Below are 17,146 nucleotides of genomic sequence, written 5' to 3'. Positions count from 1 at the left end.
AAAATTGTTATCAAATATATTTGTTTTCAAAGTTTATGGTCCCCAGGTAATTCCTGCCTTAGAATATTATAGAATCATAAATTCAACTTAGCTTGATCAGGATAGTGTTCAGTTATTGTTGCTTCAGGCTAGTGGTCAGTTATTGTTCCACTGTAAGAAATAATGACATAGTTCAGGGATTTCACACATATGACCAACTGCTTCTAGCTCCTCAATTCATATTGTGCAGTCCTCTTGGCCAGATTTATATGCTGTCAGCATGAACAAATCTTTCTGGAAAGAAATAAAGGTTTAGGTAATCGTAGTGTGAAAAAAATAAGTGATATAGAATTTTTAAAAAGAGAGTGTGTATTTGAATGGAAGACCTTAATATTATATATAGTCAAATAATTCAAATAAGCCAGTATTTTATTGAGTATCTGCTATAATATATAATCTAAATACAGAGGTAGGAACCAAGGTGTTGTAGCAGAGACAAAGTGAAATGCAGTAGTTGCCTGGAGGAATCTTAAAGATTAGTAGGAAGAAATCATATTTTATAGAAATAATAATATAGTATAGTACAGAAATAATTATACATTGAATGTGAAATGAAATAAAACAAAATGCATTATAAATACTAATTAAGAAAGGCTTCATGGAAGATGTTACATTGGAGGAAAGTATAGAAAAATACTTAGAAAATTTTAATATGATATGGTAAGAGAAGACATTCCATATGGAGATAACAATCAGGGAAGACTCAGAAAATGGAAAGTTTGATGTATGCATATAGGGATAGTAAGCTTTCCAGGTTAGCTAATATATAATATGCATACATAGAAAAGCAGAAGCTAGTAAAATCTGTATAGGAAATGGATGCCAGTATAATCACTTTATATTTTGTGCATTACCCAGTAGGGAGCCACTGCTTAAAAACAATAACAACAACAACAATATGATAAGGGTAGAGCATAGAAGGCAGTGTAGCAGGAAAAAAAGTACAAAGTTCCCCAACATAATTCTTCAACAAAGGTCTAGCAAATATACCCCATTAAATCCTAATTGGAGAATTAAAAAAAATCTATTAATTCACATTTGCAACTCAGGTCAGCATGACGAAATATCCAGAGTCTATGAGTACTGGCCACAAGTCTATCCAACAAGGTCTATCCCACAATGCCTTGTGGAATATTATAGGCCACAGAAATTAAACGGGGGTCAAGATAATGTATCACTGAAAGAATAAAGTCCTAGGATCATTAGAGGGAGTCTTAATCTAATGCAGAATTTAGGAACAGATTTCACTGGGAAAGTTATGTAAAATAATAGACAGTTAAAAGTCACAAATTCAGGGCACTTGAAATTAGAGGGAGAGTTATAGTGTAAAGACCTTTGGTCTTTGTAAATAGAAGACCTGGCCTTTGTAAATTGAATAAAAAGAAATAAAAAGAATAAAAAGAAAATTCAAAAACAAAGAGTTATCTTTTTGAACCTGATTAAGGCCAGGGCAAGGTCTCCTTTCCAGCTTCCATTCCAGTCTGATTTCTGCAGCAGAATAACAGAATCACTAGGAGAGAAAATGCAGACAAAATGAGAGCCTATAGCTCAGCCTCCCTGTACATGTCGAATATTCCAAATGGCTTAAAGTCTCTGAGTCCAGCAGCAGCCTATTGGAACTCCAACTGGGGCAAAGCCACAGATGTGTTGTTTAAATCTGATTCAAGTATTGACAGGCAGCCACCACTATTAAAGAGTAGAGAGCTAAAAACATAAAATAGAAGAAGTGAAACTTATTTCATATAATTGAAATATATAATAGAATGAGGAAGAGATGGGAGGAAAGATGTCACTTGAACTTTAATCTTCATTTGAATTAGGCAAAGGTAGTTAAAATACAAACAGAAGCTTGATATTCAAGTACATGTACTTCAATAGGTACACAAGAGTGAAAGGGAAAAAAAAGGGGTGTGTATTAAAGATGTAGTAGAATAAAGCATAAATTATTCTTTTTTAAGTAACATTTTCTTTTTCTCCAATAACCTGTTAAAAACATTTTTAACATGTGGGGTTTTAACATTTTGAGTTCTAAATTCTATCCTTCCCTTCTTCCCTTCCCTTTCCTGAAATGTTAAGTAATTCAATATAGGTTATATATATGCAATCATATAAAACATTTCTACAATAGTCATTTTGTACAAGAAGGCAGAAGGAAGGAAGGAAGCAAGCAAGCAAGGAAGGAAGGAAGGAGAGAAAGAACAAAGAAAAAGAAACAACATAATTTAGTCTATAGTAAGACAATTATCAGTTCTTTCCTTGGGGCAGATAACATGCTACATCATAAATCACTTGGAATCATCTTGGATTATTTTATTGCTAAGAAGAGTTTAATTAATTCACAATTCCTTGTGGAACAATAGTGTATATTGTATTGTTCTATATTATATACAATATTTCTCCTGTCTGCTCACTTCACTTTTCATCAATTCATGTTAGTCTTCCCAGTTTTTCTTTTATGAAATAATCCTACTTATTTCTTATAGCAAAATAATATTACATTACATTCACATATCATAGTTTGTTCAGCTATTCCCCAGTTTTTAATTCTTAGTCACTAAATAAAAGAGGTGCTATAAATATTTTTGTAGCAATATTAGGACCAAAGATTCAAAAAGGACCAAAAAGGTTCTTTTCCTTATTGGTTATTTTCATCTGGACATAGACCAAGCAGGAATATTCCTAGATCAAAGGTTTCACAATTTTATAGTGTTTTGGGCATATTTTAAATTTTTTGTTCAGAATGGTTAGATAAATATCAGTTTATAACTTCACTAAAAGTGCATTAATGTGTCAGATTTTCCACATCCTCTCCAAACTTTATCATTTTCCTTTTTTTTGGATGATATTAATCAATTTTATAGGTTTGAGGTAGAACTTCAGAATTGTTTTAATTTGAATTCCCTTATCAATAGTGATTTAGAGGTTTTTTTTCATATGAAAATAGATAAGCTTTATTTTTTATCTTTGAAAAAAAAACTTCATGTTCATATTTGATTTATCAGTTGAAGAATGAATTGTATTGTAATATATGTGCATATATTTTTTCCCCTGAGGCAATTGGGATTAAGTCTTGCCCATGGTCAGAAGGTGTTAAATGTCTGAGTTCAAATTTGAATCCAGATCCTCCAGACTTTAGGGCTGATGCTCTATCCATTACACCAACTACCTGCCCCATTCTAATTTTGACTCAATTTTCTATATATTTGAGAAATTGGTCTTTATCAAAAATGCTTGCTATAAATTAAAGAAAAATCTGTTTTCTACTATTTTTTCAATTTTGGTTGCATTGGTTTAGTTTGTGCAATTTTTTTTTTTTATTTCATGTGCTGAAAATTTTGTAATGCTTTCTATACATTGTTTTGTTCTAAATTCTTTCCTTATCCAATATCTGACTGATAAAATGAGCAGGAATTGTTCTGAATAAAAAAAAAAAAAAGAAAAACTAACAAAAGAGAGTAGATTTCAAAGAGTAGTTTTAAAGAAAACAAGATAATAATCAGTTACTTGGCTCTAGGTAAAGGGGAAAGAAAAGTCAAAGGGCAAATGCAGATTACAATAAATCTAGAACACTTACTCTGAGCTTATTTCTCTCTCAAAAAACTATATAAATGAGTAGTATTATGAACAATCAATTATTAATTATTTTAACTATAATTGTGTGTAGAATTAAGAAATTAAATTATGAAATCTTAAAGAGAAAGAGACAAAAGAGACAAAAATACAAATAAAGTCTTATCAGATTGATTTACAAATTAATTTTATCAATACCTTCAACAATAATTAATTGCTTCTACCAAAATCTTTCTGTGATATGAATGTGGCTGTACCTAAACAAGAAAACATAGAAACTGAGAATAAAACTAATTACTATTATCTTTAACAATTTTCCTCAAAATTTAAATAAAATATTAAACTGCAGAAACATTTCACAAAACATAATGTACTTTTCTCAATTAAATTTATTCCAGGAATATAGAAAAACTACCATATATAGAAAAACTTGACCATATTAAACACATATATAATATATGTGTATATTGATATGTTTAAATATATATATTTATGACTATATCAGTAGATGCAGAAAAAAAACTTTTAGAAATATACTATATCCATTATTATTAAAGATCCTATATTTCATGAAAAATACATGAATTTTCCCTAATGGTATAAGTAATATTTATCTTAATTAAGATCAGCATTTTATGTTAAAGTGATATGCTTCAAACATTTCCCATAGAATTAGAGGTAAAACAAAGATGTTCATTAACAATTCAACTTATGTCAGTAAAAGTGGAAAGACAAATTGAGAACAAAAATGTAGCCAAAGATTAAAAATTCATGGCACTTTAGAGATCATATGATGCTTCTCTTAGAGAATACTAGAAATTCTTAAAAAAAATGAAACTTTAGCAAAGCTGCATACACATACATATGTGTGTATGTGTGTGTATATGTATATATGTATGTATATATAAAGGAAACGACTAAAAAAATCACTTGTCATACTAATCAAATTACCAAATAATAATTTTGTAGCATGGGTGGGGGTGGGGGGAAGCAAGATTCAACTGAAGAAAAAAAAGTTCAAATTTAAGGAAATTAATAAAATGGGGAAAAATGAGAAAGAAGAGCTCCTAGCCATATGAGATCTCAAACAATACCAGAAAACTAAAATCATGAAAAACATTTTTGTGCTACTTTAGAAATAAAGTGATTTACCAGTAGGATAGAAGAGGTACCCAATAAGTAGAAGAAAATGAGCACAAGTTAATATTTGATCAACCCAAAGATCTCAGCTTTGGAGACTATCATTCTTCAACTAAAACTTTTGAGAAGACTAGAAAATATCATGGAAGAAACTAGATATAATTTCTCATAGATGAAGAAACATTCCAAATAGGTATATGATTTACACATAATGCATGCCATCTTCTATAAATTAGAGGAGTAAGGGAAAAAATACCTATCTCCCTGACCTATTTATAAAGGGGAAACAAGTCATGAAAAAACAAGGGACAGAAAGCAAAATTGACAATTTTGGTTGTTGTTAAGTTGTGCTAGACTCTATGTGACCCTGTGAAATATAGGCCACCAATAATGCCCAGGGTTTTTTCTCACAAGGGTTTTTGCTAGAGTGGTTTGCCTTCTCCCTCTTCAAGGGATGAAGATAAATAGAGGTTAAGTGGCATAAGCTAGCAAATGTGTAGGACTAGATTTGAAATAAGAACTTCCTTTAGCTGTGTGACCCTGGGAAAGTCACTTAACCCCAATAACCTCAGCCAAAAAAAAAAAAATCCTGATTCCAAGCATAGTACTGTATCCACTAAGCCACCTAATTATCTCCCCAATTTTTATTTCATATTTTAAATACAATAAATAGGGAGAAATAAAGACTAATTTTTAAGGTATATATGAAACTTATTTAAATCTATAACAATAAATCTTCCCCCAGGTGCTAAATTGTGAAATTATATGAATAGGAAATTTTTAGAGAAATAAAAAAACTAAGCTATTAATAGCATTATAAATATATATATATGAAAAATTTGATAAATACAAATTAAACAACCTAAAATTTATCTTTACAATCCTAAGACTGACAAAGATTGATTAAAAAAAAATTATGAATTCAAGAGGAATTGTGGAAAAACAGGAACTTTAATATATTGTTGATAGATTTGTGAACTTGTCTAACCATTTTGGAAAGGACATTGGAAAAATAGTCCCCAAAAAACTATTAAAGTGTGAATACTCTATTAAGTCTATAATACAAAGAAATCAAAGAGGAAACACATATATATACATGTATACAAACATATACATATATATACCTATATATGCACATATAAATATATGTATGTGAATATATATTACTTATATTAAAAAGTTGTATGTTATATTTATTTATTAAATATATTGACTATATTCTATATTATATATATATGTGTGTGTGTATATGTACATATATGTACAATACTTTTTATGCCATCAAAGAATTAGAAACTGATAGGATTCTCATCGATTAGATAGTGTAATGGAGTAATATGCTATGGAAATGATGAGGGAATTAGTTTCAGAGAAGCTTGAGAAGATTTATATGAAAACTTGCTGAACTATATGAAGAGAAATAAGACAGTAATTTAGAAAATAATTGTAAATATTTTAAAGTCAAGTAACTTTGAAAAAATTAGCACCACTGATAATGCAGTAACTATCCACAATTCCAGAGAAGTCATGAAAAAAATATACCACCTGTCTTCTTATAGAAATATAATAGAATAGAGTATTTAAGTTGTTTTCTCAATGTCAGGATGGGATAGGGGAGAGGGAGAGAAGACATTTTCATTAAAAAAATAAAAATTCAAAAGATTAAGAAACATAAGGTGCTAATGTACATGTAAATATTACTTCAAATTTGTTGTTTGTAGCACCACCTGAATGAGAATGTCATTTTAGTATTTCCAGGCAACTAAATCTGACTTTCCATATCAGAATCAATGTTATACTCTAAAGTGGGGGCCTAAAATCAGGATTAGTCATAATAGGTGATTCCTCTTGTCTTTAGCTTCTTTAATACCCTTTTCCTCTCTTACCTTGAATTTAGGGTTTTATTTTCTTTCCACACCTCATTATTCAAAGAACAGCTGCACAAGTTGGTCAAGTTGTGGCAAAGTGGGAAGAATGTTGTACTTGAGTCAGTGAAGCACTCAGGTACTTCACTTAATGTCTCCCCTCTTCAGTTCCAGAATCTATAAAATGGGCATAAAGACATCACCTAACTCTCTGGATTTTTGTTGTTTTTGCTTATGGGGGTTGGGGAATGAGTTGATGTACATAGAAAATTTTATAAATCATAAAATTCTCTATGTCAGTTATTATGATTATTGTAGGGTTCTGAGCAGATAAATGATGTGATCATGACAATTCAGGAAGATAATGCTTACCACTAGTCATTAACAGATGATAAGTGAGAAACCACCTTCTTATGTCTTTGTAAAACCAGTGTCAGAAATATTAACCTCCTGTGTTAATCCTACCAGTATCTATAAATTGGTTGGTGTGGTATTTTTAAAAAAATGAGAAACATAGTTTCAGAGTAATTTAACCATTTTATTAATAAGGCCATTTTATTTTTATTTTATTTATTTTTTGCTAAGGAAATTGGGGTTAAGTGACTTGCCCAGAGTCACACAGCTAGGAAGTGTTAAATGTTTGAAGCCAGATTTGAACTCAGGTGCTCTTGATTTCAGGGCTGATACTTTATCCACTGCACTACTTAGATGTTCCTCCGCCCTTCATTTATTAATGAAAGAATGATTATTTGATCATCTCACTTAAACCAAAAAAGTCTTAGGATGATGGGCTCACAATTTATATGTCCTAAGAGAAGCAGATGTTCCTCAGAGTAACAGCCAACTAAAAAGAGTATTATAAGGGAGGTTGAGCTATAATACATTGAGGGTCTTAACATACTTGGCTTGGGTCATTTAAATCTTGGGGAAAGAAATTTATCAATTTCATGTCACCTGTCTGACAAAAGGGAGAATCAAGATCCTCCCGGACCTCTTTGAGTAAATACAATGAGTATGAATCTTTTCATTAGCCCAAACTTAGAATCTATATACTGTCTAATTAGCTCTTGGCCTAGATAAATCTTTGAGAAAGAGTTCTCCACTGATTGATTTCTGAAAGGAGAAATAAAAAGAGGAAAACCTTGGTTTCAATACAATAATTAGGTGCTAAATACAGGAAAGAAATAATCATTTCTTTCAATAGAAATTATCCTTTCTGCTGAGATAACCTGCCATATATGCTATAGATATAATATTGACCTTAACATATAAGGTGAATTTGTAATCTCTAAAATATTCTCTATACATATCAGTTTATACTATCGCCTAGTAGTCAATGGGGAATATGCTATAATCCTCATTTTACAAAAAATAATACTGATGCTCACACAAGAAAAATAACATGTGCAAGATGACAAACATAAAAGTTGCTCACTTTTATACTCGTTAAATGATATTTTTGAAAGATACCCTAATTTAGGGCCAAATAATCTAGGTGTGCTACTCTAGCACCTCCATTCCAGATTCATTGTGAAAAAAAATGAAGTAATAATATAAAGAGATTAGCACAACAATTGGCATATGATAAATGATATATTAATATCATTTTAATATTATGTTAGTGTTATTACTTAGTAACTATAGCATTAGTAATGAAATTTCTCCTTTACTACCTAGCTTCCTATGTATAAAGTGACAATGAGTGTATTCTGTGGTCTCTTCTTACTATAAATCCCATGTTGCCAAACCCCTTATTTCATTGCCTCCCAAATGAGCAAGATAGTTTTACTGATGATATAAATGAATCAAGTAGAAATTTAGTATTTTAATTAAAATAGTTTCCTGTGAGTTTCAACCTTTAGAAAAGCTTATCCTAAAAAAATCAAAAACAAGAGGCCAAGAATTACATAAAATGTCTACCACTAGTCATTAATAGATGATAAGTAAGAAACTAGTAATACACAATAATTCAGGCAGCTTTCACAAGGCCAGAGGATATTTAACACATTAATAGAAGCTAGAGACAGCACTGCAAAGCAGATAAATGTAGTCTAATGATGGTTTTTGATGAGCCTTTGTCTTTGGGCTCTTTGTGTATTGAAAAATATGAGAACTAAAAAAAAAAAAAAAAAAAAAAAAAGCAAAATAGTCACAGAGTACTACGTGTCAGTAATGAGTGATGAGAACATAAAAGACAAAAGAAAAACCACAGCATGCAGTGTTTGATCAGTCTTAATCTGATATGTCTGTGTGTATTGCAAACTATGAGATGTGACAAAGAGTAGGCGTTTTTTAAAAAGCCAGAAATATGCTTGACATGTGACAAGAAGGATATTCAAACCCATCTCCATCCATTTCCTAGGTGGAAACTTAATTTGACCTTACATTTAAGATCAACAAATTGATCATAGAGACCAAATGTCCTTGTAGAGATGTCAAATCAGTGAACAGACTTTATACAACAAATACAACTTCATTGGAATGACCACAAATTGCTTTCCTAAGTTAATAATTCAAGATTGGATTTTATTGGCAGACTGCTTTGATGAAATAAGAAATGAACTTCGAGTCAGGACTGAAGTAGATTTGAGACAGGAGTTCAGTGGATGATTTTGAGCAAGTCAATTTATCTTTCTCAAGAATAGTTTTAATATTCTATCTATTTGTCAGGGGTATTATTAGAATTTTTTTATTGTAAAAAGCTATAGAAAGATGGGATAGCTAGGTGGTATAATGAACAGAGTTCTGGGCAAACATTCTAGAAGATTTGTCACCTCAGAAACTTACCAACTGTGTGATCTTGAGCAAGTCACTTAATCTGTGTGCCTCAGTTTCCTCATATGTAAAAAGAGTCTGAGAAATGAATGGCAAAAATTGTCACAATCTTTACTAAGAAAAAGTCTTTCCTGATTTTATATACTAGATCTCACAAACCCAAAGATGTTAAGCTGCTTTCTCAAAATCATTCAGCTAAATAACTTGGAATTTAAATTTATTTATCCTAAGAAAGATATAATACAAAGTATTTTGCAAATGTTAAAGGGCTATTATTATTATACTTCTCCTTTCTCCTCCTCCTCTTCCTCCTCCTGCTCCTCTTCCTCCTCCTAGTACTACTATTCATAATAATAATAATGGATTTAAATTCATTGCATCCCTGATAAATTCTCTAAAAGTATATAAAAATATGACAATAGCAAAAATTTTTATTTGTGTGATACTCTATATGTAGATTCTTCAGTTGACAGTTTTAAGAGTTTTAAGCATGAGTAGCATCTCACCATATGCCTGGAAAATTTAAGCCTTTCATACTCAGAATTTCCATTCTACAACATTGAGCTGATTAGTAGTTGACTCTCTGAACTTACTGTATTTAGGTATGGCTCCAACCATGTCTCATTCATCACCATCTCTTCTATCCTATTTCTTCTACCTCTTAGGCTACACTTTTCTACTATTCCTCTGCAAAATCTTTATTCTTGGGCTTCCTTCTAGTCTTGGGCATCAGCCATGACTTTGTACAGAGCCCCATTCTCTTCCTCAATAGAAAGTGATCTTTTCAAAATTATTAATGATCTCTTAAAGAAATTCAACTCAAAATAACATTTCATATAAATACAGAAATTAGCATCAATGTGAAATTAGCATCAGACTTTTGGCATATTCCTACTAAACACATACACACATAAACACATATATACACATGCACATATAGTGATTTAGTAAAGTTATCTAAAAATGATTAGGGCATGGAATAGATTCTAAAGCACTGGTAAAATTAAGAAAATCTTCCTCTCTGCTCCCAACACTTCTTGCTTGTAGTTCTACCCTGAGACCAAGAAGAATAAGGTTAGTCATTTCCCAAATGATTATTCTACAAACATAATTTCTATTATGAGTCTCATACAAATACATATTGTTTTCTTCTTTTGTCTAATTATTCCCATTTCCTTTTACTGATCTTTATAGTGCATGGCCTTCAGGATTATTACTAGTAATGGCATATTCTCCATTCTTCCAACACTGTTATCAATTTTTCCCTTATTATTTCTGATTATCTTTCTGTAATGGTATTTCCATGTATGGCTTTGCTAGAATGGTTTGTCCAGTATCAAAGAGAGAAGTATAAGTAGGACTGATTCAGAAACTTCTTGTTCCAAAAAAACATTTTTTAAAATTAAATTTGACTACATTGAGATACAGAACAACTTCTTCTACCAAGGAAACATGGCACCTTAGATCACATTTTAATTCATATAGGGTTGCCTAAAATTGGACTTTTTAAACCCCTTTTGACCTGATAAATTTTTACATTAATCTAAGTATATAAAATAGGCAGTCAAGTCAAACATTTACTGAAAATAAATCATAATTTCACAATCCCCACATTCAGTTATGAGACCCTATAGAGGGTTGTGAACTATAGTTTAAGAAGTTGGAGTCTAATGCAGAAAAAAAAAATTGTGACTTTCCTATGGTCAAACAAATAATATGTATCAGAGAGAGTATTTAAATTCAGATCTTACTGTCTCTACCATTATGTAATAGAATCTTTATCTTGGTGCTCTATTTTTCTTGAGTGCAGATTCAAATTTTTGTGAATTACTTTGTCACATTGATATCTTTTATTTTATTTGCTATTCATTAGTTCTGAATCTCCCCCCCCCCAAGAAATGTAGTCTAACCATCATAGGTCTTTCACAATGTTTTTTGGCTCCTGATTCTGGCATTAGTGTCAACTAAAATCATGAATCTATTTGTAATTTGAAAGGTAGACTTTCCATGACTTCTTCAAAGTTTGTGGTAAAAATGTTTAGGAATGCTTAGTAAAATAAGTCAAACAATATATTAGGGGCCTTCCTTGAGATAGATATTGTTTCCTTAATAATCTTAGTGATTAGTCTTTGCATTTAGTCATTCAACTAGTTCTCATTCCAGTTAATTTTATTAAGACCTCTCCTATATCTCTATCTTCTCATCATCAACCATACCTTCTCATGGTTGACTTGGTTCAAAACTTTTCAGAAATCTAAGTATACTCTGACTTAAAAAAAATTTAACTGATTAACAGAATAAGTTTTTTGAAAAAGGAAATTAAGTTAGTCTGGTATTAACTGTCCTCAATAAAGCCATGATGGCTCTAAGTGATCAAAGCTTTCATTTCTAAATGTTCATAAAATATCCCTTTAATGATGTGTTCAATGATTCTCTCAGGAATCAAAATCAATGTTTGTGGCATAGTTATCAAATGCCAATTTTTCCCTTTTTTTTGGGGGGGTAGTGATGGTGGTGATTATGGCAGATAATGACAGTGATGATAGAATGTAGACACATATATGATTCTGAGCATGAGTCTGAAGACACTGCCTCTTTTCTCTGCTTCTCCAAGAATCCCCTATTTGGTGAGAATTATTGGGATGAATGAAAATCAAAATAATAGAAATTAGCTGTAAAAAAATCACTATCATTAAAGATGATAAACCGAAAAAAGTTATATTAAAACCAATAATAATGGTAATGTAAACATTAAAAATAATATTTTTACAGCTATAGAGGAAGAGTCAATTCTTAAACAAAAAGTGGAACAAATTATAAACAATAAATCATTTTGATTATATATAATATTGAAAAATATTTCCATTAACCCAGTTAATGAAATTAGAAGAAAATATAAATGGTTGATTAGGAGCAGAAAAGAAAATATTTTTCAGTAACACAACAATTCTGATGTGTAAGCTATGTAGACAGATGAATGAATGAATCAATATTTATATTGTATATGAACACAAATACACATTTATACATATGTGTTATTTTAGGCACATACCACATATGTACCATATGTGTATACCTGGATGTGTGTACACACATACATATATGTATACATATGTATACATATATACATATGATCAATTATTTTTCTTTAATAATTAGTTAAGTTCTCAGAATAGGAAATGTTCTTAACAATAATAATCCAAATAACTAAGGAAATAAAAATCAAAACTACTCTGATTTTTTTGTTATATTCACAAAATTTTCCAATATAATCAAATAATGAATATAGACATTCTGAAAAATTTGGTTCATTTCTTTATCATGGCCTAATATTTCTAGAAAGCTATATTTCTGCTTCATTTTCCACCTCTTTCCCTCTTCCTACCAAATGACTCACTGTCCAAACTTGAATCTATGCCCTGAGAATCTCAACCCTTTCATTCTTGAAAAGGTTCTTACTTGGAGACAGCTGTCCTAATTGTTGTTTGTCTCTCCTGAATCACTATTTCATGAAAGCCCAAGCCATGCTTCAATTTTCTCTCTTATTTAGAAAAAATCTTCCTATAGGCTTTCTTGTCATAATTTGCTATTAAAGTTGCCTTCCTATTTCCCATTTGTAACCACAGTCAAATCACTCAACCAGCAATCTTAAGAGTAATATATTAATCTATGTCCCATTCCAACTCTCCATTCCCATTTCCCCATCCTTATAATGGTATGAACCAAAAAGAATCTTTGTAGTCATCACTCTATTTATCAATATTGTTCTTATTCAGTAACTTCTTTGAAGTCAAAGTCTTTTTTTTTTTCTGTAGAATTTGTAACGCCAGAACTTATTGTAGTGCTTGGCACAGAGTAAGGATTCATTTTTTACATTTATTTATTCATTCATTTATTCTGAGCAGAGAGTGGTGAAAGTTCTCTATTGTTTTATTCAGAAATTCCCTTGCTTGACAAATGATCCAGAGACATCACTTATTAAAAGACATATTTAATATAAAAGATATTTGTGTGTGTGTGTGTGTGTGTGTGTGTGTGTGTGTGTGTGTGTGTATGGATGTATATATACTTAGATTTCTCTCTCTTTACACAGACACACACACACACCACATTTTGTTACTTATAGCTGAGTCAAAAAAAGAAAGGCAATTGCCTATCAATTGGAAAACAGATAAATTGTGCTCCATCAGTATAAGGAATGTTATTACTTTATTGTAAGAACAATGAATCAGATTTTTTAAATTAACATAATTTAAAACTGACACAAAATAAAATAAACAATACCAATAAAACATACAATAGGACAACAACAAAGTATATGGAAAGAAAAATTATAAAATGATACGACTATAAGAACTCAAAAAATTATGAGAAGATATTTCTATCTGTTTCTTTGCAGAGACAAGTTGTTCTTGGAATTGCTATTCAGGAAACACAATCAAATAACAAAAAAAAGCAGTAGAGAAAGACAGATTAAAGCCTAAATGAAACTATCTGAGGCTTATTTTTAGAGGCCATATTTATAGTTTGAAAGGGAAAGAGCACCATTCCAATATTTACCCCTGTCAGGAGAGTTTAAAGTATTATGGCATGATGACTATTGGAAAAAGAATTCAACTGAAGATAGATTATCCTTTTTTAAAATCTCCCAAAATCTGCTTTTTTTTCCCCCATTGGCCAATAACGGAGATTGGCTTCACTACATCCAAAGTACATGAAACATCCAGACATCATGGTATCTTATCTGTCTATTTCTAAATTTGTCTTCTCATTTATCTATCCATTTTCTATTATTAATCTCTTCATCATAGTTAGAATTAACAATTATCTAATTTTATTACATCATTTTTTTTCTTTAAAGAGTTTTAATAATAGTGGAGTATTTGATGTAAGATGAGAAATATATAAAAGTAATCTTAACATAAGTTATAATATAATTACAATAGTGATAATAGCAATAGCAGCAATAACAATAATAGATATTTCTGTAACAATAACTAATGCTTACATAATACTTTAAGGATTGCAATAAGATTAATGAGGATTTTTTGCATTAGATAAGGATTATTTGTTCAAAAAAGAAAATAAACATAGAATTTAAAAAAAGGGAGAAAAAAGATCTCAGATATTACAGAGATGTAGACCACTGACCTTGCCAATGAAGAAAGTGAGGAAAAATAAGGAGGAAAAATTACACGATTAATCCTTTAAATAATTGGGAAGTGTAGCAGTATGTAGAGATAATCCTTAAATACAGAGTGAGAAATTGCTTCTTTATTTTGGTAGTTAGGGGATCACTGAAGAACTTGTATGTAGACAAACATTCTCAGAGTCAGAAAAAACTGGTCCAAGTCCCACTTCTCAAACACTGGATATATTTTTCAAGTCATTTAACATCCAGTGCTCTTGGGCCTCTCTAAGACTATGAATTTCAATATTTATCAATTTGTGTTAAAAATAACTAGTCTCTTACTAACATCACCCACCAGGAACTCTCTGCATTGATAAAATTAGGAAATGAACCAAAATAATACTACAGGAGAAATATTGAGAGAAAAATGGATATATCAGAAAAAAGTGATAACAGTAACTAAAGCAAAAAAGAGAAAAAATACAAGATCACTATAAAATAAATTAATATAGAATTAGAACACATCAGGATTATTAGTACACATGTTTATCATTCATCTTCTCATGAAAATTCTTTTGTTTCTATTTTTATTGCTAAGATACAAAAATCTTATATTTAATATTGAATGCCATTCAAAATCTGGTCTCAACTTTTCTTTCTTTAATGTTGCTCATGTACTCACCACTGGACAAATAGCTTATTTGCTAGTCTTTCTCCTCCTGTTCTTCACTGCTTATTCTCAGAATGAATTCTTGAAATTCCTAACTCATCTACTTTAAAAGGCCTTTTCTTAATTTCTCTGGTTTTTGATGCTGTTCTTCCTCCTGGCCTGAAAATTACATTGCAGCTTTTGGGTTTAATTATTTGTTGGAATGCCACAATCCACTCATTAGAACCTAATTTTTTGAAGATAAAGTCTGTTTCAATTTTTTTTGGTATCTCTAGGATTTAGAATAGTCCCTAGACTTTAGTAAAACCTTAATAAATGTGTGTGGAGTGAATGGATTAATTTAAATGTCTTTCCTATCGAATCAAACATATCTTCATATAGAAATACACTATAAATTTAGATGTATGTGCTTTCATATTTAATCCCTGAGGCAGCTTGTTTTTACTTAATTGATTTTTCTTATTACTATATAAGTAAGGGTTATCTTGGTAATAGGGAAATAGCAGTGATAGTTAAAAAAAAAAAACAACTATGAAACATTTAAGTTAAATCACGTCTATGGTTGATTGGAACAATTTTGTTTTGTTTTGTTTTGTTTTGTTTTCCTTAGGAGATGGTGGGGATCAATGAATGAAAGTTTCAGTTACCAGCAAGAAAAAGCAAGGTATTAGCCATAGGAAGCCAAAAGAGTTTGAGCTAAGAAAGTATTTTAAACTTTAGAAATTGAACAAGTATGTTAAATTGAATAGAATTTTGTATTTAAAGTAAAGCAACCTGAATTCAGATTCCATATGTATTACCAATTGCCTATATGACCTTGAACAAGCTATATGACTTCCCAGAGCCATAGTTCCTCATCTATAAAGTAAGAATTTCAGACTCACTGGTCTCTGAAGTCCCATCTAGTTTTATGATTTTGTGATCTTAAATGAGGCAATCATTCATTAATCAGCAATGAGCTTAATTCCAGGCTAAGAGTGCATGGCAACGCTGGCCAGGAACTATATCAAGATGGATGCTGGAAGATAGTTTTTTCATCTAATGAAAACAAAAGAATACACGATGTCTGATCAGGTGAAATCAGTAACAAATAAACAGAAAATAAGGTAATGTAGCACAAATATTCATTGACAATGCTCCTAGATACCTGATACTTAGTCATTAAAGGAACAGAAGACAGTTCATGAGAAATATGCAGAAGAGAGTGATTGTATATAATTTAAAAAAAATTCTAGGATCATAATTGGCTTGCACAGATTTTTATGATATTCTGGTGTAGTTAATTCAATGTCCTTGTTTACCTTCATCTTGTAACTAATCTGACCAGAGGTCAGAGTCTTACATCAACAGCCCTTGAAATAACTTTTCCTAATCTCATAGGTTAAAAATCATTGGATGTGTGGCTAGAAAGTTTATTACTACATACCTATATTTAAATATTTTAGTTTAAGACAGAAACATTTTGGAAGGAAGATGCAATTATTCAGGCAGCCTTTGGGGCTAGTGAAGCCGAAAGACTAACATTGAACCACCATATGGTGTGGGCATGGGAAGGAGTTGGCTGGAGCTGAACATTTAAATCCATTTCTTTCTAAGAACAATGAGATGAAACCATCCAATTCTTCCAGGAGCTCTGCAAAGGATCACCTGTTGGACACAGACATGGGGTAAATTGCTTTCATCTGAATACAATTTGGAATTGACTCAACTAATCACAGTTTGTTAATTGCATTTTGGAGGAAGAAGAAATTGAATGAAACAATTGGTTCTTGTTATAATTGTGCCAGCCATGGCTTACTGTGTGCAGTTCCAGAACTGTGGTTTGTTAGTCTTAAAAAAAGGCAGACTTTGAAAACTATAATAATTAAATCTACCTCCAGAAAACAAACTGGAGGATCACATGGTTCCATGTTACATTATAATATAGGTACTTCTATTAAAAATAATGATATTTAA

The 17,146-nt window shown here is 30.7% G+C and overlaps 1 long non-coding RNA gene across 2 annotated transcripts in view; it reads left to right on the top strand.

Annotated features, from left to right (window-relative positions):
- LOC141563455 (uncharacterized) overlaps positions 1-17,146 on the top strand; it is a 1,961,515-nt gene that overhangs the window by 770,121 nt on the left and 1,174,248 nt on the right. The window lies entirely within an intron of this gene.

This window comes from Sminthopsis crassicaudata, chromosome 3 (assembly GCF_048593235.1).
Source record: "Sminthopsis crassicaudata isolate SCR6 chromosome 3, ASM4859323v1, whole genome shotgun sequence".
Taxonomy (NCBI): Eukaryota; Metazoa; Chordata; class Mammalia; order Dasyuromorphia; family Dasyuridae; genus Sminthopsis; species Sminthopsis crassicaudata.
Note: the sequence above shows the minus strand (reverse complement) of the source record. Positions and strands in the feature narration are given on the sequence as shown.